A 16,505-nucleotide genomic window follows, 5' to 3' on the forward strand; every position below is an offset into this window, starting at 1 on the left:
TTTAACTAGTCTCGTTCAGGTTCCGAGGTCCAATCTAATTACCTTGAAAGTTCCATGTCAGTCGGAGAAATGTCTTGTTTGGTCCATGGGTTTTCAAGAATCAATACAACCCACTTCCTTAAAAAAAAATCCCTCAATCATAAGTTTGCCTAGCTCACTATAAATGCCCAGTAGGTTGGCCGATCGGTGCAAGTTTGGGCCTACTTTGGGTGTCAATAAGAAATACAACAATTATTTCCATTGCTTATATCATCATAAAGGTTCTCTGGCCTACATACAATATAAGTCCATACCAATCTGAGTAACTACAATTTGTTGGCTCAATTCCAGGTATATATTCAGATACAGCCAATTTTGAAGTAGTTTTCTTTTCATTGAGTTCTATCTGAACCTTTGTATATCTCCCATAAGTTACAAACCCAACAGAAATGATCAAAATTTTGGTTCTATTTTCAGACATTACAAACAGATGTAGTTAATATTAGTTTCGAGTTTGTTTTCTGTTTGGGGGTGCGCCTTGCTAGAAACTGTGGTTTCTTTTGTCCATTTTTAGTTTCTTTATTTAACTTCCATCCTCAAAAATAAACATTATTCTTTTTTTAAGCAGATTAAGCAATAATTAGTGAAAGGAAAAAAAGAGATGGAAAAACTTACCAAGTTTGGGCAGGATGATAAATCTCAGAATGATAGAAGAAGCTTCGAATGTTTTCTCGTCATGGCTGTTACTAGAAATTAAAACAAAACCAAAATTTGAATTGTTTTCTTTTTTTAAGAGCCATAAATAGCCACCAAACAAGATGCTCTATTATACAGTAGTGGAAGGTTTACTTTCGCCCTGCTTATTTAATGCCTGCAATGTGTATTGCCACTGTATTGTCCGGGATTCAAAGCACCTGTTTGGCAGATTTTTCTGATTTACTGTATTTAGCCTATGAAGATTTTCTGAGGGTTGGCCATTCTCAAGTTGACCTTTGCATTCTGTCCAGTTAGTGGCCTCTTCTTTTCAAAATACAGGGCTATAACTCAACGTATATAAATGTGAATATCTTGTGTTTTTTATGGTGTCTAGGATCAAATCCCTTGGACTGCAACCTTCCCCTTGTTCCACTAGTAGGTTCCTTTTGCTGGTTCAGTCCCACTGTCTGTTAATCTCTGGGCTCTTTCTGGCCTCAGGCGCTTAATGAATTCAACTGTTGCTGGAAACCGGAGTCATTATAGAAGACAAACTCTATCTAGACTATGCACCCACTTTATGACCATTCTATGCTTTTTATGCGGGTGTTAAGAGTATTCTGAATTATGGTGATTTAGTACGAATCAAGATCAGCTTTTAACAGCATCTTAAATTGTTGGTTTACCTTTCTCGATTTTTTCATAATACTAAATTTAGTACTTTATGCTCAGCAACGGTAATTTCATATATTTTAAGGACTACGTTCAAAATCATTAAAAAATACGACGTTTAGTCTTGGTCCGTGCCAACATCTTGACCACCTTTTCTCGTATTTAGGTTCAGTTTCTCGTGCTTTTGTGTCTTTTCATGATTTGTACCTTTTTGTTATTCCGCTTATGTAAAATAGTGGGTAAAAATGAATATTATCTTATTATGATAAATAAGGTAACAACAGTATTAGTTAACAAAGCGTCGACACCAATGTAAAATAAAATATTAAAGCAAATGGAAAGTGCATCCTTTGATATTTTTTATTTAGTAAGAACTAAAGCTAAGACAGACTATTTAGGACTGTCTAAGCCACTGTCAGGCCATCAGATACGCCTAGGCCCAATTAAGCTCACAGAGCAACCAATACTTGGAGGACACTTTGGAAGGAGGAGCGCGGAGGTTTAAGAAAAAAAGTGTTTTCAAGTCTATATATTAAGATTTATGTTGGTGTTTTCTATGGTAACACTGATCTTTGGCAATAGAAGCATCCTATTCAACCATCAGAATATTTCCCCCTGGTCTTAGTGATGCATGGCATTCGAAGTCAACATTGTTATATCGGCATTTCGAACCAAACCACGCTAGCAAATATTGAGACAAGACATCAATCAACAAAGAACTTACAATCTTGTGTACAATGCAGAAAATATTTTAATGAACAACAAACTGGATTACATTGCTAACTTCACCTCTGAAAACTCTAATTCTCAGAAAATGCTAATTTACAACCTTGAAAGAGTCTTCTGTAATGTATTTTATCTAAAGAATAGGTATCCCACAATTAATTTATGAAAAATAAATTGAGTTCTTACTTGGATTGCGTTCCTCAACATATATGTGATGAAACTTCATTCATCAGTGAGTATGCATGTTGTAAATTTAATATTTGACTTTGTTTTAAAGAAACTGATAACGGTCAAACCTCATTTACGAAATATTTAGTTACTAAAAGCCTCAGCTTTAATATACAAAAACAAAGCCTAATCTAAGTTCCAATTTTATGTTCTGATGTGCAGCTTATATTGTCATTCCTAAATGGTTGAATGTCATCATTAGGATAAAAATACTGTCTTTAAAACGAATAAAGGCAAAAAAAGAGACACTAAGCAAAATGGCAAAAATTGAAAACAATATTTTTATATATATAGAAGATGTCTCGGTGTCCCGGTCGTCATTTCTGTCCCGATGTCCCGGTCTGTAATTTCGTCAGTCGACAAATATGACGTCAGTCGACAAATATGACAAATATGACTGCAACCCATACCTTATTGAGTATGTACTCTAAGAAACAAGGATCATATGAGATATTTTGTTTTCTTTCATGATCTGGTTAAGATGTGACCTGAAATTCATGAACTAGTTGTTTTAAATAGGTTCCTTACCTGTCAAAAGTTGTGCATAGACATTATATAAGCAATAAAAACTGAAAATTGGAAGACACTGAGAACTGTAAAAAAACAAAAAACAATCAAGTTTGTTTCATTGTTGCTTTGTGCCCATAAAACTTCTTCCTGGAGTTTCCTAATCCCACAACAAATATGAAACTCATTATGCAATTTTTTACTCAAGACTTAGTTGTAAGTGTTGCCCTGCAACTTTAACCCAGAGACTACATCTGTTGCAACACTTCACCGGGCCTTAGCACTGTGGATCTAGCTACAGGCTCATATGAAGAAAAATTTTTGCGTCAATCCAATATCAAATATCATGATCATACAATACAGTAATTTAGCACATTTTCTGAGGATTTGGGACTTGCTTCTGGCACAACCAGATAGCACCTAAGCCACAAATTTTTGATATAACTATCCTCTGCTACTGAGAATATTGATTAATCATGTATATTACCTGTTTGTGACTAATTTCACAAGTTTCGGTAGTTTGTATTAAACGCCTGTATTATTGAAAGGTATTTTTTTTTTTGCTCTTTCACATAAAGACTAAAGAGTTATCTTGCATTGAAATAGCATAAGATAAAAAAAAAACACCATACAAATAATTAGCTTATGCATACATTGTGTTTAATTTCAGTCGAACTTTGCCTTTTATTATAAAAGCCACATAGTTCAATATCATTGTTTTTCTTCTTTTTTTTTCTTTTAAATAATTTCTTAGACCACACTGCTTTTCCATTTACGAAACAAATAATTGAAGAAAAAACGGGTTTAATTTTTTTAAATAAAGCAGTGACAACAAAATAAAATAAAAACTACACTTTTACATAGATTGCTCGCTAAGACAAAATAAAAAACCTGATACTTTTGAATCCGCTATAGCTGGTCACGTGTATAATTTTCCTCATCATAGTATTTTATTTGATCAGACAAAAATTATTGATAAGTCAGTAGGACTTTTACAAAGTTTCAGAGAAATTATAGAAATAAAAAAGATTATCTATGGGGGTATTAGTATCAATAGAGATGAGGGGGAATTTAAAATAAATTCAATTTATAATAGTTTAATTAAAGACCAGTCAAAAACTTCAATGAGTATTGGTTTGCATAATTGTCCTGAAACAAGTAATAACCTTGCGAACGGAGGTCAAAGCATGGTCAATGCTGTAAGAAGTCAACGGACGGCAGCTAAAATAGCAAATGAAAAAATCCATTCAATTTATAATTCATAATTGTGTTTCATTAACCTGTAAGATTTTGATTGGATTTGGGGGTTGGGTGACCTCTTTTTCGTATTGTCACAAGTATTTATATTTTTCATTTTTGATAGATCCCCATTTATACAGCGATTGTGGCAGAGGAAAGTGCCAATAGAAACAATTATTGCAGTTTTTTCTAAAGTTACAGTCAAGTGCGGGAGTGTTGGTTTTAAAAATGTGAGTTCTTGTTTCTTTTATGTTTGATTGTTTATATTTTTAGTTTGGTTTAGTTGTCGTGGCATTTTTTAAAATGTCTTAAAAATAGTCTTAAATTGTTGTAATTTTCTCCCTTTTTTTTTTTTTTTTTTTTTTCCCGTTGAGAAAGGCTCCCGGAGGTGGGGCCGAAATATCCGGAGTATTTTTATTTTTTGTTAGTTAAAGTGTAGTTTTTATTTTATTTTGTTGTCACTGCTTTATTTAAAAAAATTAAACCCGTTTTTTCTTCAATTATTTGTTTCGTTTTTTTTCTTTTGTTGGGTTGAATTATACAGGATTGAGTTGAATTCAGATTTTTTTGGGTGAAGGTGGAGATAGATGTTGTCAAACTGAATCAGGGTTGATTTGCTAATGTCTTAACCTTCTAGGAATTTTTGCTATGAAGAGCCTACACTACCAGCAATAGAAAGTAAAATTGCATCAGTAGGAACGTAGATTGGCTTTTATATTATGACTAAGCCTCACATAAAGATGCTTTTCTGCATTTTTGGCAATCATCCTTCTTTTTCTTCTTCTTCTGAAAAACAGCATTCACAAGACAAAATAGTTAGAGCTCCAACATTTTCTGCAATTTAATGCGAAGCAAAAAGATACAAAATTAGGCTTCCTGTTTTAAAATTATAAGTATCTTTGAATGCATTTATATCGTTGATCTGTTATACTTGATGATGAGCTGAAATTTGACATCCGATTATTGTGTGTTGCAACACTGCCTGTCTTACATTATTGCTTTTTTTCTTACAGATAATTATCTCGGGGAAAGTCACAGATTCTATGCCCCTCTTGCTGGTCATGGTGACTTACCAAATTGGTGTCACTTTGCCAAAAGTTGTAATTTCGGTTTTCTTTAAGGGTTGCCACCAGAAGAAACATCAGAGGTGACATGACTGTTCGCACTTGACTGTTATTTATACCATGCACACCTTCTTCATGTCTTTTCCTGCATATGTTTTTGCACTTTCCTCTTGTTGTTTTTTTTCTCTTCTTTTCTAATAGTTTTGATTTTAACGCATGAATCAATCCATGCCAGAAGTTCCTTAATTTGTCAAAGTATTATTCAAATTTCAGTAGTTATTATGATTTTACTTTCTATGCAGTAAAAATATTTAATATGTGTTCTTCAGCCCATAAAAGGTCACAAATAATAATTTTGAAGATGGGTTCACAGAGGTGCTTTTGAACCTCTGGGGCTCATAAAAGAAGTATTTTCAAGCTGCATTTACTTAAAATGTACGCTTGAACACTTGCAGCTTTTTATTGTCGATTGAATCATATTAATATAACTTTTGTCATGTTATGTCGTCACAATCACTCAAGGTTGCATCTGATATTTTCATACTTGTGAAATAATTTCGAAAAGCCGTTTGCTAAGTTGATCTCAAAAGGATGGTCAGTAGGGCAGTGTATTTTTAGTTTCATTTTTTATAACGATAAAAAGGCGTCAAAAGCAGGGCGTGGCGTAATTTATATTCCTTGTGTCCCGGTGTCCCGGTCGTCATTTGTGTCCCGATGTCCCGGTCTGTAATTTCGTCAGTCGACAAATATGACGTCAGTCGACAAATATGACGTCAGTCGACACACAAACATGACGTCACTCGACACACAGACAACTTATTTTTATATATATAGATACTAGCTGTTGGGATGGCGCTTCGCACCACCCCAACACCTAATTGGTGGGGCGCTTCGCGCCCCCCAAGCCCCCCCCGCGCGCGTAAGTCGTTACGCGCCATATTAGTTACGCGCCATTGTAGTTGTGTCCCTATGTCCCACCTGTGAATATAGATAAATTTATATACGTGTTTCCAACTACGTAAAAATTGCGAATATACAACATTTTTGGCTTTCCCACTACTGGGAGCTTTCAGTTTCCAATTGCCAGCAATTGATCTGAAAATGTTTGACCAGAGTTATCGTTTTGCAATCGGACACGCATATTTGTAGTTAATTTTAATATTTTTACGTGTGCCCATAAATTAGAATTTTTCAGGCAAGCATTCATTTCGTCTGCAGGAGTTAAACTACGTAAAAATTGCGAATATACAACATTCTTGGCTTTCCCATTGTCTGTGCATATACAAAGCCGTATGTACTAATAATGACGTCATATGCAAACGCTCTTTTTACAAACAAACAAACATGCATACACACAACTCGTTTTTATATAGATAGATAGATAGATAGATACAATACAAATTAACTGCGTAAAACTTGCGAATATACAACATTTTTCGCTGTCCAATTGTCGTTGCATATGCATATGCAGCCTCACCCTCAAAAGGCCCTGTCAAGATTTTGGCCTCTATTAGGTTTTCCATTGTTTTTTTTTTACGGTAAGTCGCGTGCCATTGCAAAGCTTTGGTGGGTTGATATTTCTTAAAAGTATTATTGGTACGCCTATTTTTAGTTGTAGCACGTGTGGTGGAAACCCTGAAAGATCTATGGAATTTAAAAATTCAGATGGATAATTAACCGCTTCATTTGGTTCCAAAACTGTGTCGACTGACTTGTAAAGGACTGCCTGGTCTCGAATCTTGGTCAAAACAATATTGTTGATTTCGTGGACGTCTATATTTTTGGGTGCGAGAATCGCTCTTTCACTTAGCCATTTATTATTTTTATAATTTTTTAGAATATTCGGAAATAATTTTTCAATCAATTCATTTTTGGACGAATATTTTTACGTGTGCCCATAAATTAGAATTTTTCAGGCAAGCATTCATTTCTTCTGCAGGAGTTAAACTACGTAAAAATTGCGAATATACAACATTCTTGGCTTTCCCATTGTCTGTGCATATACAAAGCCGTATGTACTAATAATGACGTCATATGCAAACGCTCTTTTTACAAACAAACAAACATGCATACACACAACTCGTTTTTATACAGATAGATAGATAGATAGATACAATACAAATTAACTGCGTAAAACTTGCGAATATACAACATTTTTCGCTGTCCAATTGTCGCTGCATATAAATAGATTGTCAGGTTTACCGACCCTCGAACATGCAACGCACAATTGTCCATGGGAAAAACAATCAGTATTAAGATCTATACCACATTTTTCTAATGATTGACCTTGAGCTTTGTTAATGGTGATTGCAAATGCTAATCGAATTGGGAATTGCAATCTTTTAAATTGAAAAGGCAGATCCGTTGGAATCATGGGAATGCGAGGAATAAGAACAGCCTCACCCTCAAAAGGCCCTGTCAAGATTGTGGCCTCTATTAGGTTTGCCATTGTTTTTTTTACGGCAAGTCGCGTGCCATTGCAAAGCTTTGGTGGGTTGATATTTCTTAAAAGTATTATTGGTACGCCTATTTTTAGTTGTAGCACGTGTGGTGGAAACCCTGAAAGATCTATGGAATTTAAAAATTCAGATGGATAATTAACCGCTTCATTTGGTTCCAAAACTGTGTCGACTGACTTATAAAGGACTGCCTGGTCTCGAATCTTGGTCAAAACAATATTGTTGATTTCGTGGACGTCTATATTTTTGGGTGCGAAAATCGCTCTTTCACTTAACCATTTATTATTTTTATAATTTTTTAGAATATTCGGAAATACTTTTTCAATCAATTCATTTTTGGACGTCACTAAATTACAGAAATCAGCAGGTAGTTGTATACGTCCTGAAATTGAGTCTACTGGGAGCTTTCCGTTTCCCATTGCCAGCAATTGATCTGAAAATGTTTGACTAGAGTCATCGTTTTGCAATCGGACACGCATATTTGTAGTTAATTTTAATGTTTTTACGTGTGCCCATAAATTAGAATTTTTCAGGCAAGCATTCATTTCGTCTGCAGGAGTCGATTTAGGTATTATAGGTAATGTTTGCCTGAAATCTCCCGCAAGCAATATTAATGTTCTGCCAAAGGGTTTCGACTTCCCTCGCAAATCTTTCAACCATTGATCCAGAGCCTCGAGCGATTTTTTGTGTGCCATTGTGCACTCATCCCAAATAATAAGTTTGCATTGCTGCAATACTTTACCCATCCCAGATGATTTGAAAATATTGCACGTGGGAGTTTCTGTAGAATGCAAATTCAGAGGCAATTTCAAAGCGGAATGAGCAGTTCTTCCACCAGGCAGCAATGTTGCGGCTATTCCGGACGACGCAATTGCCAACGCTATCTCATTTTTTGATCGAATTGATGCCAGAATCAGTTTTATCACAAATGTTTTACCAGTACCTCCTGGCGCATCCAAAAAGAAAATTTCTCCAACGTTGTTATCGACACAATGCATTATCGAATCATAAATGTCTTTTTGTTCCGACGTTAACTTGGAAATGTTATTTTGTACATACGACAATAGATCACTCGTACTGTAACTTTGTTCACGATCCAATTCTACACATGTCGAAACAGCAGCGATACGGTTAGGTGAAGGCATTCCCAAATCCTGAAGAGGTTTGTTTGCCATACGTACGCACAAATCTTCTATAACAACTAAAGTGTAGTTATAAATTTCTGATGTAAAATCAAAAGTCATATCTGACGTCTCTAACTGTTTTCGATGGAGTATATCTTCGGACATGACGTCAGTCAACACAGAAACATGACGTCACCTGATCCACAGACAGACACACAGACAGACAACTTATTTTTATATATATAGATAGATAGATAGATATGCTATACTGTCAGGCCATATCCAGGATTTGTGTGTGCCTGTGACGAGGCGGGGGTGTAAAGAACTTAAAAACACATCAAAATTTGCTTATATGCATTTTATTTATGTTTCTACGTGTTGGATAAACTTTTTTCTGGGAGGGTGTGGGGTCAAACCCCTACCCACATCCCTGGATACAACCTTGTCTGCTATCAGGCTACTTGAGCTTACCTTGTACCCTCATTTCTGAAATGGAGAAAAATATACTAAATGGGACCACAACGTATGTCACAATGCTCCCAAATTAATGAATCAAAAAAATAAAGCTATCCCAAAATCATGCCTTGTGCCCAGGGCAGGAACTAGGACTTTTTTTATGCGGGGCATTTTTTTGGGACAAGGATGAAAAAAAAACTAAAAACGTGACAAAGATTTTCTTTTACTTCTATTTTTTTACTTTTTTACGAGTTGGACATATATTTCTGGGGATGGAGGAGGTCGAACCAGTTAACCCTATCCTGAAGACAGTCCTGCTTATGCCGTGTATTTGCGCGATAAGTAAAAATTTTCTTACGTTGCGGCAATTTCAAAAATTTATATATAAAGCACTGAATTATTTGTTTTGCTCGATATACTTCTATAATAATAAAATTATCCATTCTTTCGTAATAAAGCCGAAACTTTTTTTTTGTAGAAAAAGACCATATAGAAATGCAAGTCAATTGAAGACGCTATTTTCAGAGGAGTGTCACCATTCACCCCTTCCTAAACTCTGTCCAATTAGTTTTCCTAGTTAAAAAGAACTTTCTTGGAAATGTTCTATATTGTCCTTCTGTCAACTGCTAGAGGTTCAATGAACCTGTTCTTGATGTTTCTACCTTTAGCAAATGTAAGGTGTGAATAGCCATTTTCTGTTAATTGGTGCGTGATTATGACGTTATTATAAATAAACCGAATGCTCACTTACTTCTTACTCGTGAGATATTATTATTACTATATCGTTTATGAACTCCTAAACTGATTAAGAGCTCATTACCATGGAATAAAACCTAGGAAATGGGCAGTAGCCCCTCCTCCCCCCCAATGGTACATTTGTTCAATAGTTCAAAATATTTTGATGTACTGTTCAGAATATAGTTCAGAATTGGTGCACTGTTGGATAGGTCAGAATATGTCATTTTTTCTCTGTTTCTTTTGGGAATAGCAAACCGCACGAAACTAGAATAGCTTCACTTTCCGTTGAAAGTAAAAAGAAAAATCCCCTTTTCAAACAAATATTTTTCTTAACTCCTGATCGTTTGTTTACATTTTGAAAACTTACTTTTCGAATGAACAAGCTAGAAAAACTTTCTGATTTTTTTTTTTTTATGTTTTGATTTGGGGCCCAAAAACGTTAAGTTTCCCATGGTGTCAATGTCCTTGAGCTACTCCATAATAATTTGTCGTCTATTGTAACGATACCGCATCCTCTTTGCTTCTACGGGAGTCGGTTTATTCACCAAAAGATCTAGAAATTTCTGGGAGAGGATCACTATAATCTATTTTTATTTTAAAATCCTGAACATTGGAAAACTTCTATTATTTTCTCTAATATGGGGAAAAACCTTTATAGGTCAACCTCTAAGTTAGTAATTTAACAAGACGCTTACTCATCAATTAGATAATGGTGTTGTATTGTCCCAAACTGATCATTACTTTTAAATGTAAACATATATGTTGCAACCATGTCAAACATGTTCTAATCTGATGCTAGGAGCCAAAACATACAAATTTGTGTGCTCTATCATGTCATATTGTTAATTTATATTTTCTAAAAAAAAGAAGGAAAAATTTGAGGCCTGCAAATGCATAAACTTACTGATGAAAAACTTGGTTGCAACGACCTCGCAACGACCTCCCTTGCCCCAGATTTGTAAAAATACCTTTTAAAAATAATAAGTGCAAAAATTAAATAAAAACAAAAAAGTTCCCCTAGAATTTTTAGAATACCTTTTTTGTACCTGTCTAAAAAAAAGTCCTTGCCCCTCTCCTAAATGTACAGATGTTTGAATGACTAAGTTGGCTATTAAATTGTCAAAACAAGCGAATATTCCTTGACTGAACGTCTGTAGTTGACTAGAATTAGGGCACTGTAAATTTTATTAGACTTTGTTCATTTTTACGTGATAAACACTCTACAAAGAAGTAACCAAGTTTCTTTGAAGGACTTATTATTTTGCATGATTCTCCTTCTCCCACTGCAAACAAACAAAGAAATTCCCATCTTGAACGAGTCTGAGAATAGGTATATTACCATCGAATATGATAAGATGCCCAGTAGTTGGATAGCTAATCACCATCTCAACAAATTTCAACTTAATTATTATACCACGTGGGAATTTTGTCTTTTCCTCATTGGATTAGTCTAAATGTTTTAATATGTATGCTATTAGTTTGAACGTTTAAGGCATATATAATGCTAATAAGGGCGCAGCTGAAGGTGGTGGGGGAACTCCATCAAGTTCCAAGGTGTCAGCACGCAGTGCCAATGCCTTGGGACAAATATTGATATTTAATACCTCTTGATTTCTGGGAATATTTCTGGCCTACGCTTTTATTGTGAAAGTAAAGAGTAACCTTAAACCCCAAAACTAGCAGAATTTATTCCGTATTGGAGGGGGGCTGCCCCTTCTTTATCCCTAACCTCCCCCTTGTGGTTGCAGAAACTTCGGAGGATGCTCATCGGATTGGACATTGAGAATTCTAGTCCTTCTGTATAAGTCGAAAGTAATTGGAGACCAGCCAGCCCCTGCCGTAAAACTGTTTTTTTTTTATCTGGTCCTTTCCTTACCCCTTAAGACATCTGACCGACATTTTTAGTTATCTACTTTGTACTTTCTCTATGGCTGCTCAATTTTCTGCGTGAGGGGATTTTCCAAGGGGAAAACTCCGAAAACTCCGAAAAAAAATTCTGCAATCCATGAAAGCTTACAGTAAGAAGTAATCTGAAAATTAAATTTAATAACATTCATCTTTCCTATACATAAAAGGTTTGTTTTTAGATTAAATTCAATTCTTTTTAAACATGCTGGAACTTATCAAACTGATCACTTACCTCCCCTAATACCCAAGGTTAAAAAGAGTACATAGATGTTTGTTGCCTGGGACGCCAAAAGAAATACCAAACATCTAACAATAGTTCCAGTAATCGAAGTCAGCCTACAACCAATAACGTGTGTCAGTGCACCAGCGAACGGACCTTAAAAGAAGAAAAAAAGGAAAGTCAACCTGTCGTTATCCTGGAAAAATGTTACTGAGTGGAGAGCCGTCTAATCAGGTAAACTATGTGTGATATCTTGTTTTTTTCTTGATTGCAATTTATCTTGGAACGAACACAATAATTTAATACTTCCAAAGTGGCTAGAGTAGTTGGAGTTATTCGTGGTTTGAAACATTTTCTTCTGAATGAAATTTTACTTCTTTTATATTATGCAATATTAGTTCTTATATTTTATATGGTTGTGTTTTATAGGTTAGTATTTTTTGCTCTTATTATAAATGTATCCCAATTTTACAAAATAATGAGTTAAGAATAACCAGAGAATATGTAAAAGATTTTCAAACAGTTCGTGGTAACGAACTGTAGTAAAGAGCGACCTGGCTCAATAGTAATCAAAACTAAAAAAAAAACGGATTATGATACTAACACATACATAAAAGAATCGGATTTTTATGCTGCTTTTAAACATTAATTTTCATCAAATTTAGTCTTACCCATCAAAAGTTACGAGCCTGAGAATATTTGCCTTATTTTGGTTATTTTGGAAAATAGGGGGAAACACCCCTTAAACGTCATAGTATCCTAAGGAAAATCACACCATCACATTCAGCGTATCTGCAAAAATGTGGAACTCTGTATTTTTGTTTTGCCAGAAGACCGATCACGGGTGCGAGTTTATTTGTTTTTTGTTAGGGGTGATCGTATCGATCCAGTGGTCCTAGAATGTCGCAAAAGGGCTGATTATAACGGAATTTGAAAGTTTCAGTGCCCTTTTTAAGTGACCAAAAAATTAGAAGGCACCTAGGCTCCCTCCCACCCTCATTTTCCCCGAGGTCACTGCATCAAAATTTTGAGATAGCCATTTTGTTCAGTATAGTTGAAAAACCTATTACCTATGTCTTTAGGGATGACTTACTCCCTCACAGTCCCCGGGGAAGAAGCTGCAAGTCACAAATCTTGACCATTGTCAAACACTTAGTGGTAACGAACTGTAGTAAGGAGCAACCCGGCTCAATAGTAACCGAAAATCTAAAACATGGAATTTTGATACCAATAGTTGCATCAAAAGAATCGCATTTTAATACTGATGTTAAATATAAACAAGTTTCATCAAGTTTAGTCCTATCCCTCAAAAGTTACGAGCCTGAGAAAATTTGCCTCATTTTAGAAAATAGGGGAAAACACCCCCTAAAAGTCATACAATCTTAACGAAAATCACATCATCAGATTCAGCGTAGCAGAGAACCATGTTGTACAAGTTTCAAGCTCCTATCAACAAAAATGTGGAATTTCACATTTGTTGCCAGAAGATAAATTACGGATGCGTGTTTATTTATTTTTTGTTTTGTCTTTTTTTCTCAGGGGTGATCGTATCGACTCAGTGGTCCTAAAAAGTCACGAGAGGGCTCGTTCTAACCGAAATTAAAAGTTCTAGTGGTCTTTTTAAGTGACCAAAAAAATTGGAGGGCACCTAGGCCCCCTCCCACGCTCTCCTTTTCCCCAAAGTCACCGGGTCAATATTTTGATATAGCTATTTTGTTCACCATAGTCGAAAAACCTAATAACTATGTCTTTGGGGGCGAAAAAAAAATTTGTACCCCTTCCCCGAAAAAAAGCCTAAATAAACCCTTGCTGAAATGCCACAAAAATGAGTTGGATCGATATAAAACTGTACGATCGAAATAACAATGGCGAACAATCCCGCACTGGCGAATTGAAGTGCCCAATCTTGAGCAACAAGGAAAATCACCTTTTTCTAGTTTGTCGCTATCTGAAAAATCATAGAGAGATATTTAAGGAATCATTTGAAAGCTAATATATTTGCTTTTTGCAAGGATAAGAATTCATTCCTTCGATTATTCGATTCATTTCGTTACCTGATTTCCTGCAATCTATTCTTTACAAAGTCCTGCGTGTGATGTATACATTTAAATATTGTGATAATAGACATTTGTATTTTTTTTTTGCACTAGGTAAAAGAAAACCGTCAGGTGGGCATGAACGCATCATGGTTGTGGCATACCCCACAACCAAGTAAAGCCCGAACAGTAACCGGAAATAAAAAAAAACAGTTTGAATAATAAAAATGTCAAGTGAAGAAGAATTGTCATTTTAAGCTGATTCAGGAATAAGAACCATTTTTTCGATAATATATTTTTTGGTATAATACTATTGCGAAAAACTATCAATTGAGACATCGAAAATTAGCCTGAAATTCTTCAAAAATGCCAACGGCTCGAAATTAAACTCCGTAATTGGAGTCGTCATAGTCGAAACCCTTGAAGGAAGAATCACCGTTATCCATGTTTATCAACAAGAAAAACTTCTTTTTTTCTTTGTTCACTTCTAGTGTGGCACTGAACAACACAATGGGGTTTAAGTGTTTAAACCTAATTTCTATGTACGCATTACGATCATATTCTTAAGACTGAAGGTCTATACATTCAATGCATACGAGTTACCATTAATTTTATGCTGTTCAGATCATCATAAAGGGGTTTTGAACTGACTAGAAATACTCACATAAAGGAGGCCTTCTAATTTTATACATATCATTAGCAGGGACCTGGGCCCCAGCATGACATGCGGCAGGCAAGTCCATTGATTATTCAAGCAAGTCCAATTTCAAACATTTATATCTACTAAGCTTCAATATTTCAGTTTTCATTTTTAAGGTTTTTAAATTCTTGTAAACCCTGGTTTTTCATTTAATTTTTTTTTCATTTTTTTTTTTTATTTTACCTTTTTTTAGTTTTCTTTTCCGGAGTGTGCCCCGGCAACACGTGTGTAAGGTGCTAATTTTAACTGCGTGAAACTTGCAGATATACAACTGGTAATTCCTCTGATATACTCTGGTAATTCCTCGACACGCATTCTTTTTTTACTTATCTTTCACCCGCAAGCCAGGTTTCGTGTTGCTCTTGTAATACATCGACGCGCTTTCTTTTGGTAATTTCTCTCTGAGCCGCAAGCCTAGCTCCTCCCTAAGGAAACACGTAAGCAAGGTGCTAATTTTTAACTGCGTAAAACTTGTGGATATACAACATTCTTCGCAGTCCCATTGTCTGTGTATATAAATAGATCGTCCGGTTTACCGACTCCAGAACATGCAACATATAATTGTCCATGGGAAACAAAATCCATATTAAGATCTATACCGCATTTTTCTAATGATTGCCCTTGAGCTTTGTTAATGGTGATTGCAAATGCTAATCGAACTGGGAATTGCAATCTTTTAAATTGAAAAGGCAGATGCATTGGAATCATGGGAATAAGAACAGCCTCACCCTCGGAAGGCCCTGTCATGATTGTTGCCTCTATTACGTTTTCCATTTTTTTTTCGGCAAGTCGGGTGCTGTTGCAAAGCTTTGGTGGGTTAATAGTTTCGCAACAGTATTTTTGGTACGCATAGAAATCCCCTGGAGATCCAGAGAACTTAAAAATTCTGACGGATAATTAACTGCTTCATTTGATTCCAGAGCTGTGTCAACTGACTTGTAAATGACTGCCTGTTCTCGAATCTTGGTCAAAATAATATTGTTGATTTCGTGGACGTCATTGTTCTTGGCTGCCAGAATGGCTCGTTCCCTTAGCCATTTATGACTTTTGTAATTGGTTAGAATATTCGGAAATACCTTTTCAACGAAATCATTTTTTGACTTCACTAAATTACAGAATTCTGGAGGCAGCTGTATACGTCCTAAAACTGAATCAACTGGGAGCTTTCTGTTTTCAATTGCCAGCAATTGACCTGAAAATATTTCAGCAGAGTGAATGTTTTGCAATCGGACACGAATATTTACAGTAAATTTTTATGTCTTTACGTGTACCCATAAAATCATAATTTTAAGGCAAGCATTCATTTCGTCTGCAGGTGTCGATCTAGGAATAACAGGTAATGTTTGCCTGAAATCTCCCGCAAGCAATAATAATGTGCTTCCAAAGGGTTTGGAGATTCCTCGAAAATCTCGCAATGATCGGTCAAGAGCCTCGAGCAATTTTTCGTGTGCCATTGTGCACTCGTCCTAAACAACAAGTTTGCATTGCTGCAATACTTTACCCATCCCAGATGATTTGAAAATGTTGGACGTGGGAGTTTCTGTAAACTGCATATTCAGAGGCAATTTCAAAGCGGAATGAGCAGTTCTTTCACCAAGCAACAACGTTGCGGCTATTCCGGACCACGCAAGGGCCAACGCTATGTCATTTTTGGATCGAATTGATGACGTAAATTGGACATTCCTAATCTGGCCCTTTCTCTTTGAGCCGCAAGCCTGGTTTTGCGTATCTCTGGTGTTTCCTCCTGGTATTCCCT

At 35.6% G+C, this 16,505-nt stretch overlaps 1 pseudogene; it reads right to left on the minus strand.

Annotated features, from left to right (window-relative positions):
* Positions 1–14,792, minus strand: part of LOC136028183 (uncharacterized) — a 66,433-nt pseudogene extending 51,641 nt beyond the window's left edge.
* Positions 14,793–16,505: the final 1,713 nt, after the last annotated feature.

The sequence above is a fragment of the Artemia franciscana genome, chromosome 1, assembly GCF_032884065.1.
Source record: "Artemia franciscana chromosome 1, ASM3288406v1, whole genome shotgun sequence".
Classification (NCBI taxonomy): Eukaryota; Metazoa; Arthropoda; class Branchiopoda; order Anostraca; family Artemiidae; genus Artemia; species Artemia franciscana.